The following is a 12,261-nucleotide window of genomic DNA, read 5'->3' as shown; positions in this document are numbered from 1 at the left end:
TCCATAGCAAGGGAATGTGTTAGGAATGCTATAAGCATAGGGATAATAATTGTTGTAATGAGATTTAGTTAGTTAGTTAGTTAGAATTCCAAGCATGTTAATCACATTTAGCATATGTTGGAATTATGAATACACATGGGGAATAATATATTTCTCTCTCTCTCTCTTAATCTCTTTCTTTCTCTATGGAGGGTGACTACCTCGAACTAAGTCAATTTCGTGGCTAGTTTTTCCTAATGAAGATGTCATTTTTACAACAACACCTTGTGGGCAAGGTGTTTTCAAGAGGAGGGAAATGTTAGGAATGCTATAAGCATATGGATAATAATTGTTGTATTGAGATTTAGTTAGTTAGTTAGTTACAATTCCAAGCATGTTAATCACATTTAGCACATGTTGGAATTATTAATGCACATGGGCTAGTTACAATAACAAGCATGTTAATCACATTTAGCACATGTAGGAATTATTAATGCACATGGAGAATAATAGAACCAATAGGATGAGACCATGTGGCCAATGAGATTAGAACTAGTCTACTATAAATACATGATTGTAATCCAACATTAGATATCAATTGAAGAATAAACCAACTTCTTAGTGCATTAGTGCATCTCTCTCTCTCTCTCTCTCTCTCTCTCTCTCTCTCTTAATTTCTTTCTTTTTCTATGGAGGGTGACTACCTCGAATTAAGTCAATTTTCCTATAATTCTCATCAATTCCCCTACAATTCATACCGATCCCCATTAGGAACTACTGGTTTCCTAACATAATGGATCTGACTGCTGCTAGCGCGTCAACTTCATCTGATGAGGACGGGAGCTTAATCTTCTCCGCCAAAGAAGCAATCACCTTTCCATGTGAGTCCCGGACTACCACTCCTAATCCAGCTTCCTCCGTGTCATTGAACACTGCTCCATCAAAATTGATCTTAAGGAGTGACGGAGGAGGGGGTTCCCACTTGGGTCGAGATCTTTGGGGCGGAGACACCTGCATCTGAGTTGCTGGTTGTGCCTCCTTGAACTCTTGAAGCATGTTCTTTGCTGTGGAAAGGACTTGTGCTAACAGGTATGGCTTGTTGCTAGTCCGAAGTTGGTTGCATTAAAACCAAATCGTCCACGCCATCGTCACGAACAATTCTGGTTGCTTGTCTTTCTCTAGCACAAAGCTTACAAGCTCGAAGAAGTTAGAAAACTTCTTAGACCTGCAAAACAACCACAACGAGTCAGCTTCCCAAATGGCTAAGAGAACAGAATAGTCCCACAGTGCATGGTAAACATCTTAAGCTTTCAAGTTACAGTGGCAGCAGACATCTTCAGCAATAACTCTTCTGCGGACCAGGTTTTTCTTCACTAGTAGAGCTTCCTTGCATGCCCTCCAAAGGAAATTTTTAACTTTATTCGGCACCGAGAGCCCCCATATCCAGCGCCAAATGTTTGAGGTCACTTGTTGGAGTTGGGGAGGAGATAAAGTGCCTGACTTTTCTTTAACAAGAAATCGGTATCCGAACTTAACAGTATACACACCATTAGGAACCTGAGGCCAAATGAGCTTATCTTTGACATTGGTGGGGTTGAGTGGAATTTTTAAGATCAACTCAGCTTCCATAGGAGCAAAGAGACCAAATACAACATTCCTATCCCAACTCCTATTCGTTGGATTGATGAGACAATCCACTGTTGCTTCCTGCAGACCTTCTATGACTGGAGATAAAACTCTTGGATGCTCTAGGCTAGGCAGCCATGGGTAGTCCCAAATCTTGATGGATTCTCCGTTACCCACTCTCCAACGGGCCCCTCTCCACAATACCTCCCTACCCTTGAGTAAACTCCTCCAAGCATATGAACCACTTGAATTATCTGGTGCCTCCATAAATGAGCAAGCAGGGAAAACTTTACTCTTAAAGACTTTGTGTAAAAAGCGATTCTTTATTGTGTAGGAGACGCCAAGCTTGTTTAGCTAACAAAGCGTCATTGAACAATGCCAAATCTTTAAAACCCATACCACCTTCAGATTTAGATTGGACAAGAGTCTCCCATTTTACCCAATGAATCTTACGCCTATCTCCTCGTTGATCCCACCAAAATTTCCTGATAAGACTCTCCAAATCATTGCATAGACCCATGGGGAGTTTGAAGTAGCTCATAGTGTAGGTGGGAATTGCTTGTACGACTGCTTTAATCAGAATCTCTCTCCCAGCCTGTGATAGTAATTTTTCCTCCCACCCTTGCAGTTTCCTCCAAACCTTCTCCTTAATAAAGTCAAAGCTAGCTTTCTTCCTCCTCCCCACAAAGGATGGTAAGCCTAGATACTTCTCATACTGGTTGATTTCCAGAACCCCCAAGGCTTGCTTAATGTGCTCTCTTTTTTCCTCTGAGGTGTGCTTACTGAAGAAGATGGTGGTTTTATTCATGTTGATTTGTTGGCCAGAACAGCTCTCATACACATTTAGGATCTCCAAAATGTTATTACATCCCTGTTCAGTGGCCCTGCAAAAGATAAGACTATCGTCTGCAAAAAGAAGATGAGTTAGTCTCGGTCCTTTTCTGCAAAAAGCATAACCTTTAATGTCTCCACGGATGGCTGCTTGGGATATTAAACTATTTAAACCTTCAGTGCACAACAAGAAAAGAAATGGTGATAGTGGGTCACCTTGTCTAATACCTCGGGTTGGGACAATCATGCCTTGAGGTTCACCGTTAGTCAGGATGGAATAGGATACAGTAGTTATGCAAATCATCATTAATCTAACCTATCTTTCGTCAAACCCCATTTTCCTCATCACTGCTTCTAAATAAACCCACTCAACCCTATCGTAAGCTTTGTTCATATCTAGCTTTATGACCATATAATCATCTTTCCCTGTGTGCATCTGCATACTATGTAAAGATTCAAAAGCCATCAAAATATTATCTGATATAAGACAACTCTTCGTAAAAGCACTTTGGTTTTCAGTGATAATATTTGGTTGGATTTTTTAAAGCCTATTTGCTAAAACCTTTGAAAATTTTTTATACAATACATTGCAAAGGCTAATAGGCTGAAATTCAAACACAAATTCCGGATTTTTAACCTTAGGAATGAGAGTAATAAAAGTATGATTAAGGTTTGCAGGCAATGATGCAGAGTTTAAAAAGTGAAGCACAGAAGAGGTGACATCCTCACCTAATAAGTCCCAGTAATTTTGATAAAAGATAGGGGGCATACTATCTGGACTTGGCGCTTTTAGAGGGGCCATTTGTTTAATTGCAACATGCACTTCTGAAGCTTCAAAGTCAGCCACTAATCTTGCATTCATCTCATTATTTATAATGGTGCCTATATGCTGGATAGTGTTCTCCAAATTAAAGGGGCTGGCCGAATCAAATAAATTTTGATAGTAAGCCACAATAGTTTCAGCCACTTCATCTTGTCTCTTACACCACGTGCCATCAGTTTTCTTAAGGGAGTGAATGGAATTTCGACGAAGCCTTTGAGTGGCTCTTGCGTGGAAATACTTCGAATTCCTATCACCATATTTTGCCCATTGAACTTTGGACCTTTGCAGCCACATCCGAGCCTCCTTATCCATTAGTTGATTGAGTTCAAGCATCAATTCCTTAACCCAAAAATTCTGCCCAGTTCTCATAGCTTCCCTTTTGGCTTGCACAATCTCTTTCTTCTTTAGTTCCAGCTCTTTTCATGCTCCACTTCTTCAATTCGGCACCACATTTCTCAATCTTTTTTATAACTCTAGTACCCGGATTAGCAGGATCATTCACAGCCCACACTGCTTGAATAGTATCAGTACACCCCTTCTTTGCCAGCCACATCTCTTCAAACCGGAAGGGTTTAGCTGCCTTTGGTAAGATAAAATCCCTTGGCACAATCCAGATTGGACAATGGTCTGAAGAGAAAGATGGTAAGTGATGGACAGTAGTTCCAGGAAATCTAAGCAGCCATTCTCTGTTGGCCATACCCCGATCCAATCGCTCCCAAATCAAATGACCATCATTAAAATGCTTTTTCCAAGTAAATTGAGGTCCCATAAAGCCGAGATCCATAAAACCACACTCATCAATGGCATCTTTGAAAAGTTGCATTTGTAATTGACTTCTAACACTACCCCCAGTTTCTCCGATTGTCTAGTAATTTCATTAAAGTCACTCAAACAAAACCAAGGAAGTATCATTCGAGAGTTAAGCTCTCGAAGGAGTCTCCAAGACTCTATTCTTTTGTGTGTCACCGGCTTTGCATTAAATCCCGTAAGCCTCCAAGCTCCTTCCTTTCCTTTATTTACAACAGCATCAATATGGTTTTTAGATGACGTTTCCACATGTAAGTCAACAGTGTCCTTCCAAAAAAGAGCAAAACCTCCACTTCTATGTAATCTTTCCACAAAGTGCAGATTGTCAAAACTCAAATTTCTTTTAATTTCTTTTAGCCTTGCTTCATCTGCCCATGTCTCGGCTAAAAACATGACAGAGGGATCCTTTGCCTAAATTAAATCTCCAAGCTCCCGGACTGTACATGGGTTTCCAAGCCTACGACAGTTCCATGCTAGACAACTCATTAGGACTGGCGGGGCTGCACAGCAGCCTCTGCCAATAAATTTTGATCTCCATTAGAAATTTGAACCTTCTTGCATTCCTATTCTGTCTCTTCAACTTCCCCCACCTCAATAGGACGTTTACCCAAAGTTTGTGCATGCATGGTCTGTTCTGAAGTCTGATTCAAACGTGCCATACGTTTCCAAGTTCTCAAGCATGATTGGTTCCCTTCAAGGTCACGTGGATTTTTGTTGGAGTCATGTGCATTATTATGGGGTAGAAGGATAGAATTGTCACATGCATGTACCTGGTCAGAATGAATAGAAAAACTAGGGGGCAACTTTTCCATAAAATCCGGCTTAGATAAAAGGGGAGCATGAGAATCATATTTATTTATTTCCATATCAATATCCTGAAATTGAGCTTCAAAGTTTACCATCTTTTTGTGCGTGTTAACAGGCATCATAACAGGAAAAGATTCAGGGCAATCCACCTCTTTACCTGTAAGGGAAGATTGAGTGATATTTGCCTTATTACCCAGAGGCCAGAGTTTCTGCATTTTGATCATTTGTGAGCAAGTCGGGGCCAATCACGCGTGCAGCCACCTCCTGCGGCACCTCCGCTCCCTGTGGCCTCCTGTCTGAGCCACTTTCAGTCCTCACAGGGTTATCTTCCCCATCAAAATCTCCACTTGTACCTGGAACAAACATAAAAGACTTCTTGCCTATGGAGAATGGATCGGCTCGGAGCCACGGACCATACCCCTGTTGTTCTAAGGATAGCGAACCCTTGCTGGATAACCATACACTGCACTCCTTCGCATCGTGGGACACCATTCCACACCAATAGCAAAAGTTAGGCATCTTCTCATATTTGAAAGTTACCCAAACCTCACTGCCATTGCCGAGAAGGACTTTACGTCCTCTACTGAGGGGTCTTGTGACATTAATGCCCACTCTAATCCTTAAAAAATTACCACCGATGAGCTCACCGGCTTGTGAGGCTCTTGATACTTCCCCAAGGCTTTTGCCGATCCCGTATGCTGTCTTTTCATTTAGCCTGTTCACTGGAAGTCCATGGATTTGAACCCAGAACTTGACTGAATGAAATCTAATATTTCGGGTAGGGCAGGATCCATCATAACGAGAGAGGGTGATAAGATGTTTATCCTAAGTCCACGGTTCAGTAGCTAGAATCCTTTCAGTCTCGTTCTCATTGTCAAACACAAACAATAGAATATGATTACCAACATCTCGGATTTCAAATCCGTTTCGAGTTTTCTACAAAGGTTTGAGCGTTCTTCCAATCGCTTCGATATTAAGCGCTCTTCTTGTCATAAACTTGGCTGCGAGAATCACCTCATTAGCATCCGGGCTTTCTTCGTCTAAAGTGACCTTGTTGTTTTCTTCCTCCAAATGGGAGAATCGTTTCCAATCGTTCAGCATCTCGTCCATATTCTTCAAGGGAGAATCAGTACAATAGAAAGAAGGAAGGAAAAGATTTCGGTTTCCCCACCCCAAGAAAAGGAGACCACTAGCCCTACTATTAATGGTGTCAATAGAGGGAAAGAATATCAATCCTAAAGGAAGATAATGGATTCTACAGTCCCACTGCTCTAAGAGCATCCACACCAGCTCAGTTAAAAATTTGTAAAATAAAAGAAAGTACAATTTTTACACATTTTATGCAAAAAAACACCCACATCAGTAGGTGTATAAATAGCCAAAAATGTGAAAATCCATACACGAGCTACAGTACCATGTAAATATACACGAGTACTGTAGCTCGTGTATGGATTATTTTATTCCAGAAATAGTTCGCTCCATTTTTCCTCTCTTCTCCGTTCTCAACAAACTCAACAAATTCAGTATCATCCACAGAGAAATTAACACAGATACTTAGTAACAAACTCAGACATACACTTGCTCAAAAAAAAAAAAACACACAGATACACAAACACACCCACGATGCTTTGGTCGGCGGAGCTGCGGATCGGAGCTGGGATCGGTGGTGCTGGGGATCGGAGATCGGAGCTGGGATCGGTGGTGTGTGGATCGGAGATCGGAGCTGGGATCGGTGGTGCGTGGATCGGAGATCGCGGCTAGGCTCGGTGGTGCGTGGTTCGGAGATCGCAGCTAGGCTCGGCGTTGCGTGGATCGGAGATCGCAGCTGGGCTCGGTGTGGATCAGAGATCGCGGCTAGGCTCGGCGGTGCGTGGATCAGAGATTGCGGCTGGGCTCGGTGGTGCGTGGATCGGAGATCAGTGCGTGGATCGAAGATCGCGGCTGGGCTCGGTGTGGATTGGAGATCGCGGCTGGGCTCGGTGGTCGTGAATCGGAGATCGCGGCTGGGATCGGAGATCGGTGTTGTAGATCGGAGATCGGAGTTGGAAAATGGGTAGAGAGATGGGTAGAGAGAGAGAGAGACATGAATCAGAAATGAAGAGAAGAAATGAAGAGAAGGAGAGAGAGAGAGAGAGAGAGAGAGAGAGAGAGAGAGAAATTACCAAAAAATGAAGAGAAGGCGCGCGGCAGTTGGAGAGGAGTAATAAAAAAAGTGATGAAATTATTATTTAATTAATAGAGGTGGTAGGATAGATGAACTGATGTGTGTGATTTGTAAAAATGAATGTGTAAAATTTTAAAAGGAGGTTTTTTGTGTAAAATAGAGGAAATTTTTACACGAGCTGATGTGGTTGCTCTAACCTACGCTAGAGAGACATGAGCAGAGAAAAAAAGTTATTCTTTTTGATTATCGTGAGATTTTTTTAATAATTTATATTATGGAAAAATTATAATTTACCTACATGTGGTTTGGCTGAAATTTAAGTTACCTACCTGTGATTTAAAATTTGACACTTTACCTACTTGAGGTATGACCAAAATTTAAGTTGCCTGCTTGTGGTTTGAAATTTCATAATGAAAGTATTCCGATGGATAGTTTTTTATTTTATTTAATATTGTATTTTTATGTTTATTGTGTTTTTGGAGAAGAGAGATATAAAAGTTGAGCAAAATTACATATTTATCTATGTTTTTAACAGATGTGAGTTATAGAAATTTAATTGAGCTAACCTCATGTGGGTAAAGTGTCAAATTTCAAACCACAGATAGGCAACTTAAATTTCAACCAAACCACATGTGGGTAAATTGTAATCTGCCCTTATATTATTAAGTACGTGAAGTATCTTCTTCAAACAAATATATGAGTAAAAATTTAAATTTAATGTTAATTTTACTATAACATAAAAAAATTTAATCTAATAATCTGTAAATACTATACAAATATAAGGAAATGTATAGAGTATTATTTATTTTTTATTAAGTAATGTTATAAATACAACAATTTTTAAGAGGTTTTTTTTTTTTTTTTTTGCTGAACAATTTTTAAGAGGTTTAACTAAAGTATATTTTCCGTTGAATAATAAAAGCATACATTTTCGATGAAGACCTCAAGATTCAAACCCTCCAACCCCGTTTATCTGATTATTAAAATAAATAATAAAGGAACACGTCTATCTTATTGAAATATACAGCATGTTTGTCTTTTCCTTGGTTAAAAACTTAAAGCTTGAGTCAAATTTTTATCAAGCATAAAAAATTAAGAAAGAAATTAAAAATAAAATAAATAATAAAATCAATGATAAGGAAGACATGCACGGTTTTTCATCGTGAATACTTGCCATAAAGTGATTGATTTCTTTCTAGGAAATTTGTATTTATTTAGGGTCTGTTTGGATACCGCTTATTGTTGAAAATTAAAAACACTATAGTAAAATCATTTTTAAATGTGTGAATAGTGCCGTGGGACTCAGTTTTAAACTTATTTTTGCTGAAAAAAAGCACTTGTGGGTCTTGTGAACAGTGCACGAGACCCACACAAAATACATAGACACGCGTCTGCTTTCCTTTTCAATGCAGTCCAAACGTGCACTTATTGAGGAGGAGTTGACTATCTAAACTCGTATCGATCTTTTATTTATTTGGGTCCGGTTAATGTATGCTTGATAAGCATACACTAATGTATGCCTAATAAGCATACATTGATAATTTATTTTGAGAAACTTTTTATGGGAAATTGAAAAAACTGTCAAACTTTTTTCAATTTTTCATAAAAAAATTCTTAAAATGATTTACTATTGTGCGTCATAATTAAGTATATACGTTAGTAAAACCCTATTTATTTATTTATAGGGAAATATTATATATACGTTAGTAAAACCCTATTTATTTATTTATAGGGAAATATTAACAGATGACCTAAGGGCATTTGTTAATGAACCATTTTAGAAAAATTTCTATACTAAAAGAAAAATAGCAATTAATGTTTTGACATTTTTTTCTATGGACAAAACTTAGATACAATATCTTAGGTGTTGTTCCTTAAGTTCTCCTTTTAATATTCAGTCATGTGGCTACTTAACTAAAAATTACACTTCTATCCTATGAGAAAAAATCTACATAATTAAATTCTAAGAGGGGAACCTAAGGAATAGCATTAAATATTGTACCTAAGTCTTGCCTTTTTTTTTTTTCTATTTCTCATAAAAATGTTGTCAAAACTTTTCTAATATAATTTATTAACAATTGTCGTAAAGGAACCTGCTAACATGACTCTTATTTATATCATATAAAGAGATTGTGAGTTTCGATAAACTTATATGATATATTATTTTATTGAGGAATAAAATAGCTACAATTCTTCACAAAATTATACTACCTAGTCCTTTTAAAAAATAATAATAGTATGACCATAACTTTTGTTACAACTTTTGTAGTATTACTTATATGATGTTAATCCTATTACAACATTGTGTATCAACAATTGTGAAAATATTATATATAAAAAAGTTATATTCCTAGCATTATTCTTTTTTTTTTTTGGTGAGAATTTTTTTAATAATTTAGATTATTTAGTACATTAACTATCTTCTCCAAATAGATATTTGAGTAAAAAATTAAATTTAATGTAAATTTTACTAGAACGTAATTTTTTTAATCTTATAATATGTAAATATTGTACAAATATAAGGAAATTTATAGAGGTTTTTATATTATTGATCAAGTAATGTTATAGATAAAACAATTCTAAGGAGGCCTTGTTCATCCACGTGCATGATTTGGGGCTTGAACCTACCCCAGTTTTGAAGAGGTTTGACTATAGTAACATTTTTCCCCGAATACTAAGTATGCATTTGGTATGACTTAATTTTGCTAACTTATTTTTGCTACTATTTATGAATCCCACTGCACTTTTTGGTACTATTCATAGATCCTACTATACTATTTCAACTAACTTTTATATTTATATACAGTACTTTTAGTAAAAAAATTTCAAATTTAGAAAAATAAGTGAATCTTAAATAGACCGAAGTGGATCCTACATATGTTTTGGATGAAAGACTTTGAGATTCAAACCCACCCAATCTTGTCTATCTAATTATTAAAATAAATAAATAAAGCACGTTTGTCTATCTAATTAAAATATTAAAATATATAGCATGTTTGTCTTTTCCTTGGTTAAAACTTAAAAAGTTAGAAGTTAAAAATATACTAATGGAATAATTAGATCGAATCAAATTTTTATCAAGCAATGATAAAAAAAATTAAGAAATAAATTCAAAAAGGGGGGGGGGGGTGGGGGTGGGGAAGATAAGAAGCAATGATAAATAAGACATGAAACATGCGTTACACTTTTTTTTTATTTATCCCTCACAGCTTTCGATCTTGAATACTTGCCATAAAGTGATTGGTTTCTTTATACAAAATTTGTATTTATTTAAAGAGGAGGGATTGATTATCCAAACTGAAAAATTTTTAGGTAATCTCGGAGTATAGTGAAATGGTGTTCCCTCCTCTCACATTCATGGTGGACCCCATTATGAATTTAACGAGCGAACCCCACCATGAATGTGAGAGGAGGGAGTAGCATTCTCCGTACTCCGGGAGTAACTAAGAATTACTCATCCAAACTCATATGTATTTATCATATAAAAAGGTTGAGTTCCGTTAACGAATGCTATATATTCAAATCAAGCATCAATTTCTATTATTCCTATTAAAAGATGGATAATTACACAAGTCTCTCAAGAGGCTTCAAAAAATTATACAATCTAATCGTTAAAAAAAAATGACTTTTCTCAGTAAGGATTGTGTAAATCATAAGCCCCCATTACTATAATAAAAGGCCCCACAATTGTTAAAAATTATCTATTGGATGATAGTTGATTTTTTTTAAAGGTAAAATATATAAGTCAATTGTGCATTTTTTTATTTTTATATATATTGGGTTTAAGTTACACCTAGTATAACTCGAAGTAATATTATATTATCTAATAACTTTTTTTTAAGAGTGTGTTTCAATCTATGGTGTTCGATCCAAATAATATTTCTTTATTATCAGATCAAGACTCCAACCAGTTTTTGGTATAGGTAAGGATTGAATCCAAGATTTCTTATTCAATCATCAAAGACTTTACTAGTTGAGCTAACTGGAACCCATAATAACTTTTTATTGGATGTGAATTTTAACAAATCTACTGTTGAATTAAATTTTCTTCTTATACTTTACATCCTTACAGAATTTCAAGATAATTTAAGATTAATAAGTATGTTATTGATTAAATGTAAAAATGATAAGTTTTTGTATTTTAAGTTGTGCATAAAAGATGGGTTTCTAGAACGAATAAAAAATAATATCCGATAGGCACAAATCTTGGTATGCGTGTTGAAAACATAGAAGAAATATAATCCAATAGTAGAATTTCTAAAAAATTAATCCAAAAAAAAGTTATTAGGTGGTTACTTAGTAACACGTCATTTGTTTTGATGTAAAATATTTTACACATTTTACCATATTTGTTGTGAGATAAAATCTGGTCGACTGTCAAATATTTTACAGTCAATCTATAAAATAACCCTCCCAAGCGTTAAATACTTTACGCTTAAATGAAGGGCGAAAATGGCCAAATACCATCTTTTTCCGAAATTTGTAGCAACAAAAACACTGTTTCTGAAGTAATTGATGATCTACCACTTTACTGGTACTCGAGCTCTACAAACTCGAGTTTTAAGTAGTACTCGAGCACAGTAAACTCGAGTACCCCCTAGTTCTGCTACCGTGGCACCGTCTGACATGGCATTTGGCATTAAAAAAATCCACATGCTACTCGAGTTTCTTGGACTCGAGTACTATGCAACTCTGGTACCCGAGTCCATTAAACTCGAATATTAATCTGTATGACAAAGTGCAAATCATGCCGATTGATACTCAAGTCCATGAAACTCGAGTACTATGTTAGCAGTACTTGAGTCCATTAAACTTGAGTATCAATCTGTATGAAAGAACCCATTCTTGAGTGAAAAGCAAAATCATGCAAATTGGTATTCGATTCCGTGAAGCTCGAGTATCAATCTGTGTGGGAGGCCCTTCAAGCCTTCTTCATTTTTTGCCCCTGAGTTGTCCACAACTTTGAGAATAGTCCTCACCTAAATGAAAAGTTGCTGTAAAATTGCAAAGATATTAAGTTGATTAAGGTAAGATCTTCTCTTTTTTGAAAATGCGAGTATATTTTGTTTCAATTAGTAAATAAATTGTATTCTACAAATGAAATTTACAAAGTGTGGGTTTATATTTTGGTTGTAATGGTGATTGATGGAATTTGCAAAAGATTTCAAATTGTATTGTGCATTTTTGACAAATAAAGTTCATTCTAGTATAAAGTCTTGCAAGT

This window comes from Castanea sativa, chromosome 1 (genome assembly GCF_040712315.1).
Source record: "Castanea sativa cultivar Marrone di Chiusa Pesio chromosome 1, ASM4071231v1".
NCBI lineage: Eukaryota > Viridiplantae > Streptophyta > Magnoliopsida > Fagales > Fagaceae > Castanea > Castanea sativa.
This window is presented reverse-complemented; position numbering follows the sequence as displayed.